Raw genomic sequence first — 14,907 nt, 5'->3', positions numbered from 1 at the left:
ATAATTTAGAATAACTTTAAAAATAGATGAATTTTTTAAAGAGTTCAAAATAATAAACACTATACTTGAGGGTGTTCTCCTAGTGCTGAAGGCTTACCTTGGGATCTTTCCAAGGGTAATGGTTTCGATAGTAATGTTGGAGACGCTTGGTGAACTTTCAGTCATGGAGCTGCTTCCATAAGCTAACTTGCAATAAACTCTCAGATCCTCTAGAAGCAGGATCTATTCACATGTGATGATTTCAAATTTTTTCCCCAGGTACCTATGAGCACTGTGATCAAGCCCAGACTCTGAGGGTATGATCTCATGATCCTGAGCAAAAGGCAGCCCCATCAGGGGAAACTCATAGAGTATTAACGTGGTTTTCATATTCAAACAAGAGGTGACTGGGGACCCCTTGAGGACATCCCAGACGTTGATGGTATAATCGTTGTGTCCAGCAGGATACACTGAGGGAGAAGTCCACGCTGGAAGCTGCCCAGAGGCAATAGAGGCAACACACACATCATCTGATCCCGAAGCAAAGGCATCTCCACCCAGATTAGTACCAGACACTGTTGATGTCAGATTCTTGTGTTTGAAAGGCCTGCACACACTGTCCAGGGAACATGTCCCACCCAACGGACTTCTTGTCACATCCCTCAAACAAGGTGTTCCATGTCTCTGAGGGGGCCAGGTCCAAACAGAGTACGTCGGTCCCATGCCCATGAAAAGCACTGCAGCCGCCGCCTGCTCTCCACTTTCCACAGCGCACACGTGCCGTCGCTGCTGGCTGTCAGGATCTGCACATCAGAGTTGGTGAAGCCGCAAGCTGACAGTCGGTGTGCATAGCAACAGACTTCTTTTTGGCAGCCTTGTTTCCATTGTTGTCAAACGTCAGTAGATACACAGAACACGTATTATCCAAACCACCGTATGCAGTGGCACGTCCCAACAGGGCGTATGCACACGCCACCACTCACTTGCAGTTCATCGCGACTCCGCACTCCTTGTTAGTAGTGAAGGAATCCCACACTACCACCTTCCCATCCTGCAAGGAGGTCACCATCCTCCTCTTATTCTTGAACCAGTCCATGCACAGAACCTTGTTCCCATGGCCTTTGAGGGTCCTTCTGGTCTTCATGACAAACTGCTCTGGGGCCTCCACGTGCTCGGCCACCTGGTGCAGCTCCAAGTCGGGCAGCTTGGCCCTCTCCTCCTCAAGTTTGCCCTTGAGGCTCTCAGCCTCACTCTTGAACGACACCAACATGTCATTTTCATGTAGCCCGTAGGCTGCTGTCTTCATGCGTGGACCCGCCTGGAGGGAAGCGGGATGCGAGTTAGCAGGCGGCGAAGGCGCGGACCACAGCACCGTAGAAGTGGGTCCAGCTGCCTCCCCATCCTCAGGCACATATCCCAGAGCAATGGATTTAATCTTTCTTGCTGACAAAGTCCCTTAATATTTTTGAAAAATGATAAAACTTCTTGCCAATTTTTAAATTGGCTATCATCTTTAATCAGAAATGTTTGTAATAGTTCTGAAGGATGTTAATTCCCAGTTAAATATAAATACGGCATTATTAAATAAAACTGTTACATCTCTCTTTTTACATGTGTCTAAGGAATATGAATACAAGAATACATTTTTTAACCAACCATCCTTTATTTGAAAAAACTTAAGCTTTTCTTTAGCATTCAGAAATTTAACATGTCATGTTTCTCCTTAAACTTGTATCTCTATTTCATCTTCCTCAAATAATTTTATCCTAAAGGAATATATTTTATATTTGGAAGTTAATCAGTAAAAAATATATGAATTTAGAAGATAAAAAAATAGTAAAGACAAAGCACTAGTGAGTAAAATGTAAACAAAAAGAAAAAAAACAAGGAGACTTCAGTTTCTGGGAAGACAGAGTAATGTACTTCTTATTCTTCCCAATAAGGACAATTTATGAAGAAGAAAGAAGAAAGACTGTTTAGGGACCATAGGACCCACAGAATGACACAGTGGTGAGTTCCTTGGAGTATCTTATATCCCAGACATGTAGCCAAAGAAACTGGCAAACTGGAACTACCAATAGGCACATGTAAGAAGAAACTCCAACAAGAGCCTCTCTCTCTAGTCTGGCTCAATGCACATGAATCTGAGCAAACTCCAGGAGATAGTGAAGGATAGGGAAGCCTGGTGTGCTGCAGTCCACGGAGTCACAGAGAGTTGGACATGACCTAGAGACTGAACAATAACAGCCAAGGGAAACAGGAAAGGGGCAGCCTAGCAAAAGAAAAGACTTAAAATATATATATACCTTCTCAACTTCATTCATTCAAACACCAAAGAAGGGGGGAAAAAAGTGTAGCTCCACCTCAATCATGCTAGCAAAAACCAAGTGAGGAGCCTATACCTTCATCCTTATAAGACTATAAAAGTTGCCCCAATCCCCTCCCTGCCAGGATGGTTTCAGAGATAAGCAAGTAGTGAGACAAGCCTTTCATCTCTCCTGGCTAGTGACAAGCCTACCCTGCAGTGTTAGTGGAGACCACATGGAGAACTGCAACTCCCAAACTCCTAACCCTGCCAAGCAATAATGAGGACTCTCCAACCGTGTATCAACAGAGCACACTGTTTTAAGAAACTTGTACTTCTATTTCCAACTGTCAGTGCAAGGCAAATCTTCTCCTGCTAAGGTGGTGTCAACATAAATCCATCTAAAATAGGTTTAAATAAGCTATGGTCTCACAATATCATACAAAAATGTCCAGGTAGCAATCAAAACTCACTGCTTATACCAAGAAACAGGAAGATATAAAACTGGATGAAAAAAAGAAGTCAATAGATGCCAACACAAATATGACAAAGTTGTTAGAACTATCTACGAATATTTTAAAGCAGTCATAGTTAAAATCCTTTAATAAACAACTATGGAAAACAAATGAAAAAGTAGAAAACCTCAGCAAAAAAATAAAATGTAAGAGAGATTTCTGCATGATAGTAGAATAAGATGCTCCTTTTTTTCTCCTCTTCAATCTAAAAGTAAAGAATCTACAACTTCAAAAAGATGCCTCTGCCCAATATACCAGAACACAGGAGAATTCCATTTATCTGCACACCTAGAGATGGGTGGACCAGAATACATAGAAGAAGGACTAGGGGAACACTGGAGGCAGTGCCTGAAATCTTGGCTTCCAGCCCTATAGCTGAGAGCCCGCAGCCCTGTAGAACCTGGTAGAAGCAGGGAAGGTAGCTCACACAACACCAGCCTCCTGGCACAGGCAGTTGGGCAGCAGTGGCAGTAGAGTCTGGAACTCCATCCCTTCAGTTGCAAAGTGAAAGTCGCTCAGTCATGTCCAACTCTTTGCGACCCCATGGACTATACAGTCCATGGAATTCTCTAGGCCAGAATACTAGAGTGGGTAGCCTTTCCCTTCTCCAGGGGATCTTCCCAACCCAGAGATTGAACCCACATTTCCCACATTGTAGGTGGATTCTTTTCCAGCTGAGCCACAAAGGAAGTCCAAGGGTGCCAACAATTCCAGCCCTCCACCCGCCACTGGAAGCAGAAAGATCCATGAATATAACAACACATGACATGGCAGAAGTACCCATGACACCAGATCCTCCTGTACCGAATCCCTCCGGCCACAGCTACAGAGCCTGCAAATTAGGGGCACAGCAGACGAGTCCATCATTCCAGTGCTCCAAGCTGTGACACAAGCAACGCTTGCAGCAGCAAGACACCAACAAACCTGGAGGCACAAGCACTGATCCCAGGAGTACTCAGTGGCATCTCTGACAAGGCAGTGAAAGGTCAAAAGTGCCAACTCTCAGATATAATCAGAGACAGATGCCAAAATCAGACAGAGGTTACAATAAAGAAAACTAAGCCAATATCTATTATGAATATAGACACAAAAATCTTCAACTAATAAATATGACTGTCTATATTTAGAACCACCATAATTGTTGCATCAGCTGTCAAACATGATTCAGAATACTCTAGAGTAGGAGAAAAGGGCCATAAAAAATTCTCAGTTAATTAAAAGAAATTATTTTGTTGTTGTTGTTCAGTCACTAAGTCTGACTCTTTGCGACCCCGTGCAGCATGCCAGGCCACTCTGTCTTCTACAATTTGCTCAAATTCATGTCCATTGAGTTGATGATGCTAAACATCTAATCCTCTACTGTCCCCTTCTCCTTTTGCCTTCAATTTTTCCTTCAATCAGTCCTTTTTAGTGAGTTTGCTCTTCCCATCTGGTGGCCATAGTATTGGACCTTCAACTTTAGCATCAATCCTTCCAATGAATAGTCAGGGTTGATTTCCTTTAGGATTACTGACTTGATCTGGTTGCAGTCCAAGGGACTCCTGAGTCTTCTCCAGCACCACAATTTGACAGCATCAATTCTTTGGCACTCAGCCTTTTTTAATCTTCCAGCTCTCACATGTGTACATGACTACTAGAAAAACTATAGCTTTGACTCTATGGACCTTTGTCAGCAAAATGATGTCTCTGCTTTCTAATATGCTATTCTAGGTTTGTCATAGCTTTTCTTCCAAAGAGTAAATATCTTTTAATTTCGTGTCTGCAGTCACCATCTTTAGATCATATGGTTTATATTTTCTGACCAAAATGGAATCAAACTAGAACATAATAATAGTAAAATAAAAGGCAAAATTTCCAAACACTTGAAGACTAAGCAGCATACTTTTAAATAATGTATGGGATAAAGAGAATATCATAGAAAAAAAAAGTATATTGATGAATGAAAATTCAGCATATGAAAATTTGTGGTTGGCACATAAAGCACTGCCAAGAGAGAGACTTATAACATTTAAATGTTTATGCTATCAAGAGGATTGTCTCAAATCAAAAGTTTTTCTCCATCTGAGATTCCAGTTGCATGTATTAATATGTTAAAGTTTGATTTTGTCCCCAGCTCTTGAGTGCCATGATACGTCCTGCTCACTTTTATTTTTCTTTTGTGGTTCAGTTTGTGTTTCTAGTTCTAGCATTTACATTTGTTTCTTATAATTATCTCTCTGCTGAAATCCCTTACACATTAAATGCTATTGCCCACTTTTTTCACTACAGATTTTTAACACATTAGCCAGTTATGTCAAAATCCCTGTCTGACAGTTTCAACATCCAGGTTGTACCTGAGACTGATTCTATTATTTTGTCTCTTGGCCAGACAGTTGTGGGGTTTTTGTGTTTGCGTGTGTGTGTTTACATCTTATAATTTTTTATTGCATTGCACACATATTATATAGACCAGTAGAGACTCGGGTAAATGATATTTATGCTTGTAATGTGCATATCTCTTCCTCTGTTAGTCTTTTAATGTGAAAAGGTGAGAAGGGGTGAGTCAGTTTGGTCAGAGGTTGACCTAAATTTGTTTTGGCATTGTTATGGTAACTTTCACTGTACCACTTACTTCAGCTTGCTTTAGCATGTGTTTTCAGGCAAGAATGTACCATATTTCCAGTGGGTTTTGCTTTTGCTAGTTTGATTGTTTATGCTAGTTCTCAACTTTCAGTCTTCCATGTTGTTAGGGAAATTAAATGAATAGTCTTTTTTAGGCTTCAAAGATAAAGCAAAGGAGGCCTCTGACCTTGCTTCTAACCTGCCTGGACACCGCTCTGACTGGGAGTAACTGGGAGTGACTGCATGGTGTGAGTGCAAGACTTGCAGCACCATAGGTAAGATGAGGGAGAAATCTTGAGATTGTTGAGACCCTGGAGCAGGTCTGGTAAACCAAGCCCCAGGCTTAACTAGTTTTATACAACAAAGTTTTATACAACAAAGCAAATAACATTAACAGGAAACCAGGCTTGCAATTTGATCACAGATTGATAATGATATCAGTTTGCACCTGTCCTGGGATTATAAGCGGGAACCCTGAACTGCAGTCTTGGAAGTCTCACCCACAGATGCACCGCTTGGGACCCTTTCCCAATTGGGACTCTAGATGTGCTGTAACACAGGACTTCCCAGTGCTGTTTAAGTCTGGATGTTGGTCAAAACCCAATTTGGTGATGTACTCTCTGCTCTTTCAATTTCTGTTTTCATTTAATGTTAGTGTGTTGAAAGTAAGCTAGATAATTCTCTAATAAATATCTGTAATATTTATTTGTATATGATGAGTGGCTTATTTTGTTAACAAATCCTTTGAACCTGAGATGAAAGTGAAAACTTTTGGCAAAACATCCTGTGTCCTTGCATCACGCAGGAGCTTTTTTCATAAGTCACTGCTATTGCTTGCTGCCCAGGGGCACAGAGAGACAAGGTTTTTCTCTGTGGTCTTGTTCCAGCCTCATTCTTAGGCAAGCCCAGGGCTTAAGTCTCTGGAGTGGAGCTTTGACATGCTCTTCTTTTCACATTGCAACCATACTCTGACTTGAATATTTGGTGAGCCTTGTTTGCAAGAGAGTTTCCTGCCCATTGCCCAACTATTGTGGATGCGTGCCTATTGACTTGGTCATGTCCAGCTGTTTGCATCCCCATAGACTGTAGCCCACCAGTCTCCTCTGCCCATGCATAATTGAGCTAGTGTAGGACCCTAGCACCAGGAATTTTTCTGTCTTTCCCCCTGAGATAAAAGGGTCCTTTTTTCCTTTTGCCTCTTCCCAGTTGCAATGGGTCTTCATATGTTCCTTGGGAATGACAGCATTCATTTTTCTTTCCCTATCATTATAAATATATTGTACCATATGAGAGAAATTTCTAGGAGGAGCTTCATGTCTTTCTCATAGTCACTGTTTCCCATCTCTGACTCCTGGTTCCTAGGTTTACTCATGAGCACCGCTGGAAGCTTGTGAATAAGAATTTGTGAGTGAATGTAGACTCTCTTTGTGTCTACGACTCCCACAATTTCAATACTCTCACTTGGCCTCAAGAAATTCATTAAAAACTTTAGCTCAACAGCATCCACTATCTCTCCTTACCATGTCCTGCCACATAAGTCACTGCTTACACTTCATTTCTCCTTGGAGCAGACTGCCTATGGGTTTTCAGTTGAGCTCCCTTTGACATGAGCTCTCTGATGATCTCAAGTTCTGATTTTGTAATTTATCTGACTTTTTCTTATCTTTAGATTGGAAACAGTCTTTTCAACTTTTTGCATCCTAGGCAAAAATACAAGTCTCAAAATTGTCAATTTATGATTAACATCTTGAATTTTACTCACTAGTTGTGTAATTCCTTCCATAGCACCTCATTTTTTCCTGGTTTTCTGAATGATTTTGTCCTTTCTAATATAATCTTTCTGCAAACAGCTCTCAAGTCAACACATCTCAACTACTGGTTTTTTAAACTAAAATTTTGATATTCTGTATATGATAAGGCTATTTTAGCTATTTCTGTTTCCTTCAGTTTCTTTGGAATTTAAGTTCTTAATTTAACTTATATTGATAAATTAATAAAAATTTAACAGTATTCACAATTATCTTTAAGGTTTTATTTGCTAGACATAAAATAAAATTGTTATATCATCTGAGGAATTCACTAAATAATAGTCAATATTCTAAGGTTTTCAAAGCTGTAAGAATGCAGGTGCATTCTTTACCAACTGAGCTATGAGGGAAACCCTTTTAGGTTAGGACAAATATCGGGTATAGTTTTCTGTGCCATAGGGTAGGTTCCTGTTGGTTATCTATCTTATATATAGGGTGTGTATATATTTATTCCATCTTCCCAATTTATCCCTTCCCCTTCTTCCCCTTTAGTAACCATAAGTTTATTTTCTATGTCTGTGGATCTATTTCTGTTTTGTAAGTAAGTTCATTTGTATCATTATTTTTTAGATTCTACATATAAGTGATATCATATATTTCTCTGTCTGATTTACTTCACTCAATATGATAATCTGTAAGTGCATTCATGTTGCTGCAAATGACATCATTTTATTCTTTTTTATGTCTGAGTCAATGCCACTTTTCAACAGCATTTTCTCACTTCATATCTCTGTGAAGTGAGATATCTCACATTTTGGTAATTCTTGCAACATTTAAACCTCTCTTATTATATTTGTCATAATAATCTATGACCAGTGATCTTTGATATTACTATTGTACTTGGTAACACCACCAACCATGCCCATATTAAACAGCAAATGTAATTGATAAGTGGCATGTGTGTTCTGACTGCTTTACTGATCAGCCATTCTTCTGTCTCTCTTCCTCTCCTTGGGCCTTTGGATTCTTTGAGACACAAAAATATTGAAATTAGGCCAACTAATAACCCTAAAATGGCCTGTAGGTGTTCAAGTGAAAGAGTGAATTTTGTATCTCTCTCTTTGTATTAAAAGCTGCTGCTGCTGCTGCTGCTGCTAAGTCACTTCAGTCATGTCTGACTCTGTGTGACCCCATAGACGGCAGCCCACTAGGCTCTGCCATCCCTGGGATTCTCTGGGCAAGAAAACTGGAGTGGGTTGCCATTTTCTTCTCCAATGCATGAAAGTGAAAAGTGAAAGTGAAGTCGCTCAGTCGTGTCTGACTCTTAGCGACCCCATGGACTGCAGCCTACCAGGCCCCTCCATCCATGGGATTTTCCAGGCAAGAGTACTGGAGTGGGGTGCCATTTCCTTCTCCGGTATTAAAAGCTAGGAATGATTAAACATAGTGAGGAAAGCATGTCAAAAGCCAAATAGGCTGAAAGCTAGGCCTCTTGTGCCAAACAGTTATCCAAGCTGTGAATGCAAATAAGTGTTCTTGAAGGAAATCAGAAATGCTACTCCAGTCAACACATTAATAAAAAGAAGGCAAAACAGCCTTATTACTGATTCGAGAGAAGTTTTAGTGGTCTGAATAGAAGAACAAACCAGCCACAACATTTCCTTAAGCCAAAACCTAATCCAGAGCCATGCCCTAATTCTCTTCAACTTTCTGAAAGCCGAGAGAGGTGAGAAAACTAGAAGAAAAGTTTACGCTAGCAGAGGTTAGTTCATGAGGTTTAAGGAAAGAAGCCATATCTATAATATAACAGTACAAAGAGAAGTAGCAAATTCTGATGTAGAAGCTGCAGCAAGTTATCTAGATTATCTAGCTCAGATAATTAATTAATGTGGCTACACTAAAAAGCAGACTTTTAAGCAGACAAAAAAAAAAAAAAAGCCTTGTTGCATAGCTAGAGAGAAGTCAATGTCTGGCTTCAAAGGACTGGCTGACTTGTTAGAAGCTAACACAGCTGGTGACTTAAGTTGAAGCCAATGCTTATTTAGCATTCCAAAAGCCCTAAGGCTCTTGAGAATTATGTTAAGTCTATTCTGCCTGTGCTCTACAAGACCTCAGAAACAAGACCTGGATGACTACAAATCTGTTTACTGAATATTTGAAGGCCACTGTTAAAATACTGCTCAGGAAAAAAGACTCAAAATAGTATTGCTTATCTTTTTTTAAAAAATCAGTGCAGTAAATGCATTTTTTTGTTTGTTTGTTTGCTGGCTGCACTGAATCTTAGTTATAGCACTCAAGATCTTCATTGCCCAGTACAGGACCTTCCTTGCAACATGTGGGCTCTTAGTTGTGGCATTTGGGATATATTTTCCTGATCAGGGATCAAACCTGGGCGTCTTGCATTGGGAGCCCTGAGCCTTAGCCACTAGACTATGGGAAGTGCCTATATCTGTGATTAATGGGAAGAGGTCAAACTATCAACATGAATAGGCATTTGGAAGAAGTTGATTTCAACCATCAGGATAACTATGAGGGGTCAAGACTTCATGGGAGGAAGTAACTGCAGATATGGTAGAAATAACAAGAGAACCAGAATTGGAAGTAGAGCCTAAAGGTGTGACTGAATTGTTGAAATCTAATGATAAAACTTCAACAGATGAAGAGTTTCTTCTTATGAATGAGCAAAGAAAGTGGTTTCTTGAGATGGAATCTACTCTTGGTGAAGAGAGGCTGTGAAGACTGTTGAAATGGCAACAAAGGATTTAGAATATTCCATAAACTTAGTTGTAAAATAGCAGCAGGGTTTTAGAGGATCGACTACAATTTTGAAAGAAGTTCTACTGCAGATAAAATGCTATCAAACCGCATTACCTGCTACAGAGAAATTGTTCCTGGAAAAAAAAAAAAAAAGTCAATTAGTGAGGCAAATTTCATTATTGTCTTATTTTAAGAAATTGTCACATCCTTAAGCAACCACTACCCTTATCAGTCAGCAGCTGTCAACACTGAGTCAAGACCCTCCATCAAAAAGATTAATATTTATTGAAGGTTCAGATGATAATTAGCCTACTTTAACAATAAAGTATCCTAAAAGTAAGGTAGGTACATTTTTTAGACATAATGCTATTGCATACTTAATAGGCTACAGTATAGGATAAAAACAGCTTTTATATCCATTGAGAAAACAGATATGTGTGCAATTTCCTTTTTTCACTTTGAGATAGCTACTTTATTGTGGCAGTCTGAAACTGAACCCACAATGTCCCCAAGGTATCCCTGAATATACTCATTGCTATTTCAGTAGTTTGTAAGCAGTTTTAAGATTCTCTAGCCAATTTCATCCATAACATATCAATCTTATTTTAATTTATTTTAAGAAAAGTATGTGTCACCAATCACCAAAATTGAGCCTTCTTATTGTGGTGGTGGTTGGTGGTTTAGTTGCTAAGTCGTGTCCGACTCTTGCAACCCCATGGACTGTAGCCTCCCAGGCTCCTCTGTCCATGGGATTCTCCAGGCAAGAATACTGGAGTGGGTTGCCATTTCCTTTAAATCATTTTTGTTAAAACCATCAAAACATTCCTGATAAGACTACAATAGGTAAGTTCATCAAATTAGATATTCTACAAATTGAACTTTACTTTCTGTGAATTGATTTGAAAACTGTATATTAGGTAAGTTTTCAACTTTGGAAGATTGAATGTTGACCAATTTACCTGCACTCATTAAACTTTCAAACATTAGAAACAACCTAAGCATCCATCAACAGGGATGCATTAAGCACATTATAATATATTCATAGAGCTCAAGTGTCCAAAAGAAAATGGTGCAGTTTCAAACAAATGACATGAACAAATCTTCAATACATAAAGAACAAAGCCAGTTACTGCCATTAATATAATTCAGTGGTTGTAAAGGTGTGATTCTAAAAGTGTGATCATCACTACCTGGGAACTTGTTAGAAAAGCAAATTCTCAAATCTCAGTTCTAACTGTGAATCAGAAACCCTGAGGGGTGCTGTGTTAATGCAAACTGTGTTTTAACAAGCCCTCAGATGACTGTGAAGCATGCTGAAGTTAGAGAACCACTGATATAATTAAAAGAGAAACAGTGCATATATGCATGCACAGACACACGTATATTCTTTCATATGCACAGACACATTCTCATCCTTCTGGATGCAGAGACTGCCTTCTAAAAGCACACAGGAATCCATAAGAACTGCTCTTTCTAGGCAAGAGAACAGAAGCAGGAGGGGCCCAGAGTGAAAACAAAGCTTACTGTTGATATAACCTTGTGTACTATTAGAATTGGTTTTCTGTGAATGCCTTTGACAAAAGTAGATTTTTTTCTTTAATCCTCAGGTTTAATGCTAATGAAATGTTCACAGCTATTACTCATGTAAATTTTTTTCATTTAATTTCCATGTTGAAATAAAGGAAAATAAGAATTCAGGCAGGTGGGAAAGAGAACATTTCTAAATATTTTCTGCCCTTTCCCACAGTAAGCATATTAAGTTTGAGGAAAAGGTTGCAGGTTACAGCCAAGTTACATATTTCATTGTTAGAAACCTGAAACAACTGAAGTAACAAATAGTAACTTTAATTAATAGTCATGCTATTATCTTTCTAAAGATATAACCACGTGGGCATTTTTAGAATATCTACACGAGATAGAAAATTATTTATAAAATTTATCAGACTAGGAGTCTACAGACCATAACTTTAAATGCAATAAAAGATATCATGTATAATTCATCTCCTTCACACGGTAGTGAACTTGGCAGTAACCTCAGTTGAAGCTCAGACTCAAGCTTACATTAAATCTCTGAAGGCAAAAATTTGCAATTTTTTTTCATTCTATATGGTTTTCTGAGTTTGTGTTAAATATTTCAAAATGTTTAAAATATAGTCTTATCAGCATATCTTTAAACTTCTTTCTATTTTTAAATCAATTCTGGTAATCAACTAATTATAACCATCATTACAAAAAACATTGAGTATTTCCAAAGTTCAGTATTATTTTCTTTTTTGAGACAGCAAGATATTTTCATTTTTCAGACCACAAATCAGGTAAATTTTATATAATTTAAATTATATAAATAATTGGAAGACTATAAATCCTTGTGATTACGGTAAGTCTTAATTTCTACTTACATCAATAAAAGTTATGTAGTGGTTTAAAAACATGCCGCTGTCCCTCTGTCATGTCTGACTCTTTGCAACCCAATGGACTACAACCCACCAGGTTCCTCTGTTCATGGGATTTTCCTGAGAAGAATACAGGAGTAGTTTCTTATTTCCTTCTCTGGGGATCTTCCTGGTTCAAGGATCAAATTTGAGTCTTCTGCGACTCCTCCATTGTGGGTGGATTCTTTACCACTTAAACCAATGGGAAGCCCCAGTTTTAAAAATAAATCCACAATTTTTAAAAAATTTCTCCCTTCAAGAGATGGAACTTTACTCTTTTTCTCTTGAGTGGACCATGCAGAAATGATGTTATTTCATTTCTGATGTTAGGTTACAAAAAGGCTGTAGCTTCCATCTTAGATACAAAAAAATCTTTCACTTAGTTCATGCACTCAGAGAATTCAACTCCTATATAGTGAGACTTCTTAGGCAGCTTGGAGAGCCCTACGTGGTGGGAAACTGAAATTTCCAGTTAACAGCCAACAAAGAACTGAAGTTTGCCAATGAAAAAGGGAGAGGGCTTAGAAATGGATCCCACTTGCACATCCCCAGGCAAGCTTAAAGATGACAGTAACCCTACGCAATCATTCACTGTAACTTTAAGACAGACCCTGAACCACAACCATCTAGCTACAGATGACTCTGACTTAAAAATCCCTGACTCATAGAAACTATAAGCTAATAAATATTTGTTGTCTTAAGCTGCTAAATTTTTGAGTAATTTGTTATGCAGAGATAAATGATTAATGTATGCCCTAAATAGTACTGTTAAATACAGTAGACATGAAATATGTGTTTCCCCAACGTCACTTGCTTTGCATAATCACTCCCCCATTACAGTAAATAATCCTGCATAATCCATGACATTCCTGGTATGGCTGACTTTCATTCCCTCCTGGGCAAGGAGGCCTGGACCAGCCCAGCAAAGCAGAATACCTCAACCACGGTGACTGCTTCAGAGCTGCACGTGGAAGTTGAACTGGCCAATCAGTTCAGTTCAGTTCAGTTCAGTCGCTCAGTCATAACCGACTCTTTGTGACCCCATGGACTGCAGCACACCAGGCCTCCCTGTCCATCACCAACTCCCAGAGCTTGCTCAAATTCATGTCCATCGAGTCAGTGATGCCATCTAACCATCTCATCCTCTGTCATCGCCTTCTCCTCCTGCCTTCAATCTTTCCCAGCATCAGTGGTCTTTTCCAATGACTCAGCTTTTTGCTTCACGTGGCCAAAGTATTTCAGTTTCAGCTTCACCATCCATTCTTCCAATGAATATTCAGGACTGGTTTCCTTTAGGATTGACTGTGTTGATCTCCTTGCAGTCCAAGGGACTCTCTAGAGTCTTCTCCAACACCACAGTTCTAAAGCATCAATTCTTCAGTGCTCAGCCTTCTTTATAGGCCAATCAGAATCCCCTCAGATAATATTAAGAGTTATTTGGAAAAATAACTCCTCTGAGAACAGTAGTCTAAGTGTCACATAAGATTAAAGCTGCCAGACCATCTTTACACTCCATGGAAAAAAAAAAAAAGTTTTCTGAAAATGAAGCCAAGATAACACATGAAAGTAAACAGATATGAAGCAAAAAGAGAGGGTTGTTCTCATCACATTTTTAAACCTCTGTATTGTAAAATCTACATTTTACCTCCCAGTTAGGTGAGCTTTTCCATACATTAGCTATTTCAGGAAGTCAGATAGGGTTTCTGTTTCCAAATGAGTCTGAATGAGTCAACTGAATGAGTCCTAATAAATTTGACAAATTTTATAAACTCAAAATATACCTTAGACTCTTGCTTCTGGCCATGATGAATTAACACAAATCAGATTTATTCTGTCACCATAAACAATTTAAAATAAACAAAATGTACAAAACAACAGCTTTCAGCTTTAGACAAAAGTCATCTCAAAAAAGTGATTTCAGAGAAAAAGGAAACAAATGAAGGGAGACCTAAAATTCCTCCAGCCTACCATCTGCAGAGTTCCTAGGCCTCAGAATAGTAGAAACCAAACAGATATGTCCTCCTGAATTGAAGAGATTGAGCTGAGAATTTGTGGAGTCCAAAGAAGCTAAAGTTTGTAGATCAGCATAAAAAACATGGAGTGCTACACAGAGAGAGTGTGAATTCTAAAAATAGGCAAAGAGTTTCTCAAGTCCTCAGCTGAGTGCTTTTTTTAAATTAATTTTTATCGGAGTATAGTCACTTTACACTGGTATGTCAGTTTCTGCTATACAGCAAAGTGAATCAGTCAAATGTATACATATATCTCCTCTTTTTTTTTTTTTAATTTCTTTGCCATTTCAGTTCAGTTCAGTTCAGTCACTCAGTCATGTCCGACTCTTTGCAATGCCATGAATCACAGCACGCCAGGCCTCCCTGTCCATCACCAACTCCCAGAGTTCACTCAGACTCACGGCCATCGAGTCAGTGATGCCATCCAGCCATCTCAGCCTCTGTCGTCCCCTTCTCCTCCTGCCCCCAATCCCTCCCAGCATCAGGGTCTTTTCCAATGAGTCAACTCTTCTCATGAGGTGGCCAAAGTACTGGAGTTTCAGCTTTAGCATCATTCCT

General features: G+C 39.1%; 1 pseudogene; it reads right to left on the bottom strand.

Annotated features, from left to right (window-relative positions):
• Positions 1–277: 277 nt before the first annotated feature.
• On the bottom strand, positions 278–1,261 carry LOC102288120 (guanine nucleotide-binding protein subunit beta-5 pseudogene; annotated as a pseudogene).
• Positions 1,262–14,907: the final 13,646 nt, after the last annotated feature.

The sequence above is a fragment of the Bos mutus genome, chromosome 17 (genome assembly GCF_027580195.1).
Source record: "Bos mutus isolate GX-2022 chromosome 17, NWIPB_WYAK_1.1, whole genome shotgun sequence".
NCBI classification, from domain to species: domain Eukaryota; kingdom Metazoa; phylum Chordata; class Mammalia; order Artiodactyla; family Bovidae; genus Bos; species Bos mutus.
The sequence above is the reverse complement of the archived record's forward strand: the minus strand, read 5'-3'. Positions and strand labels throughout refer to the sequence as shown.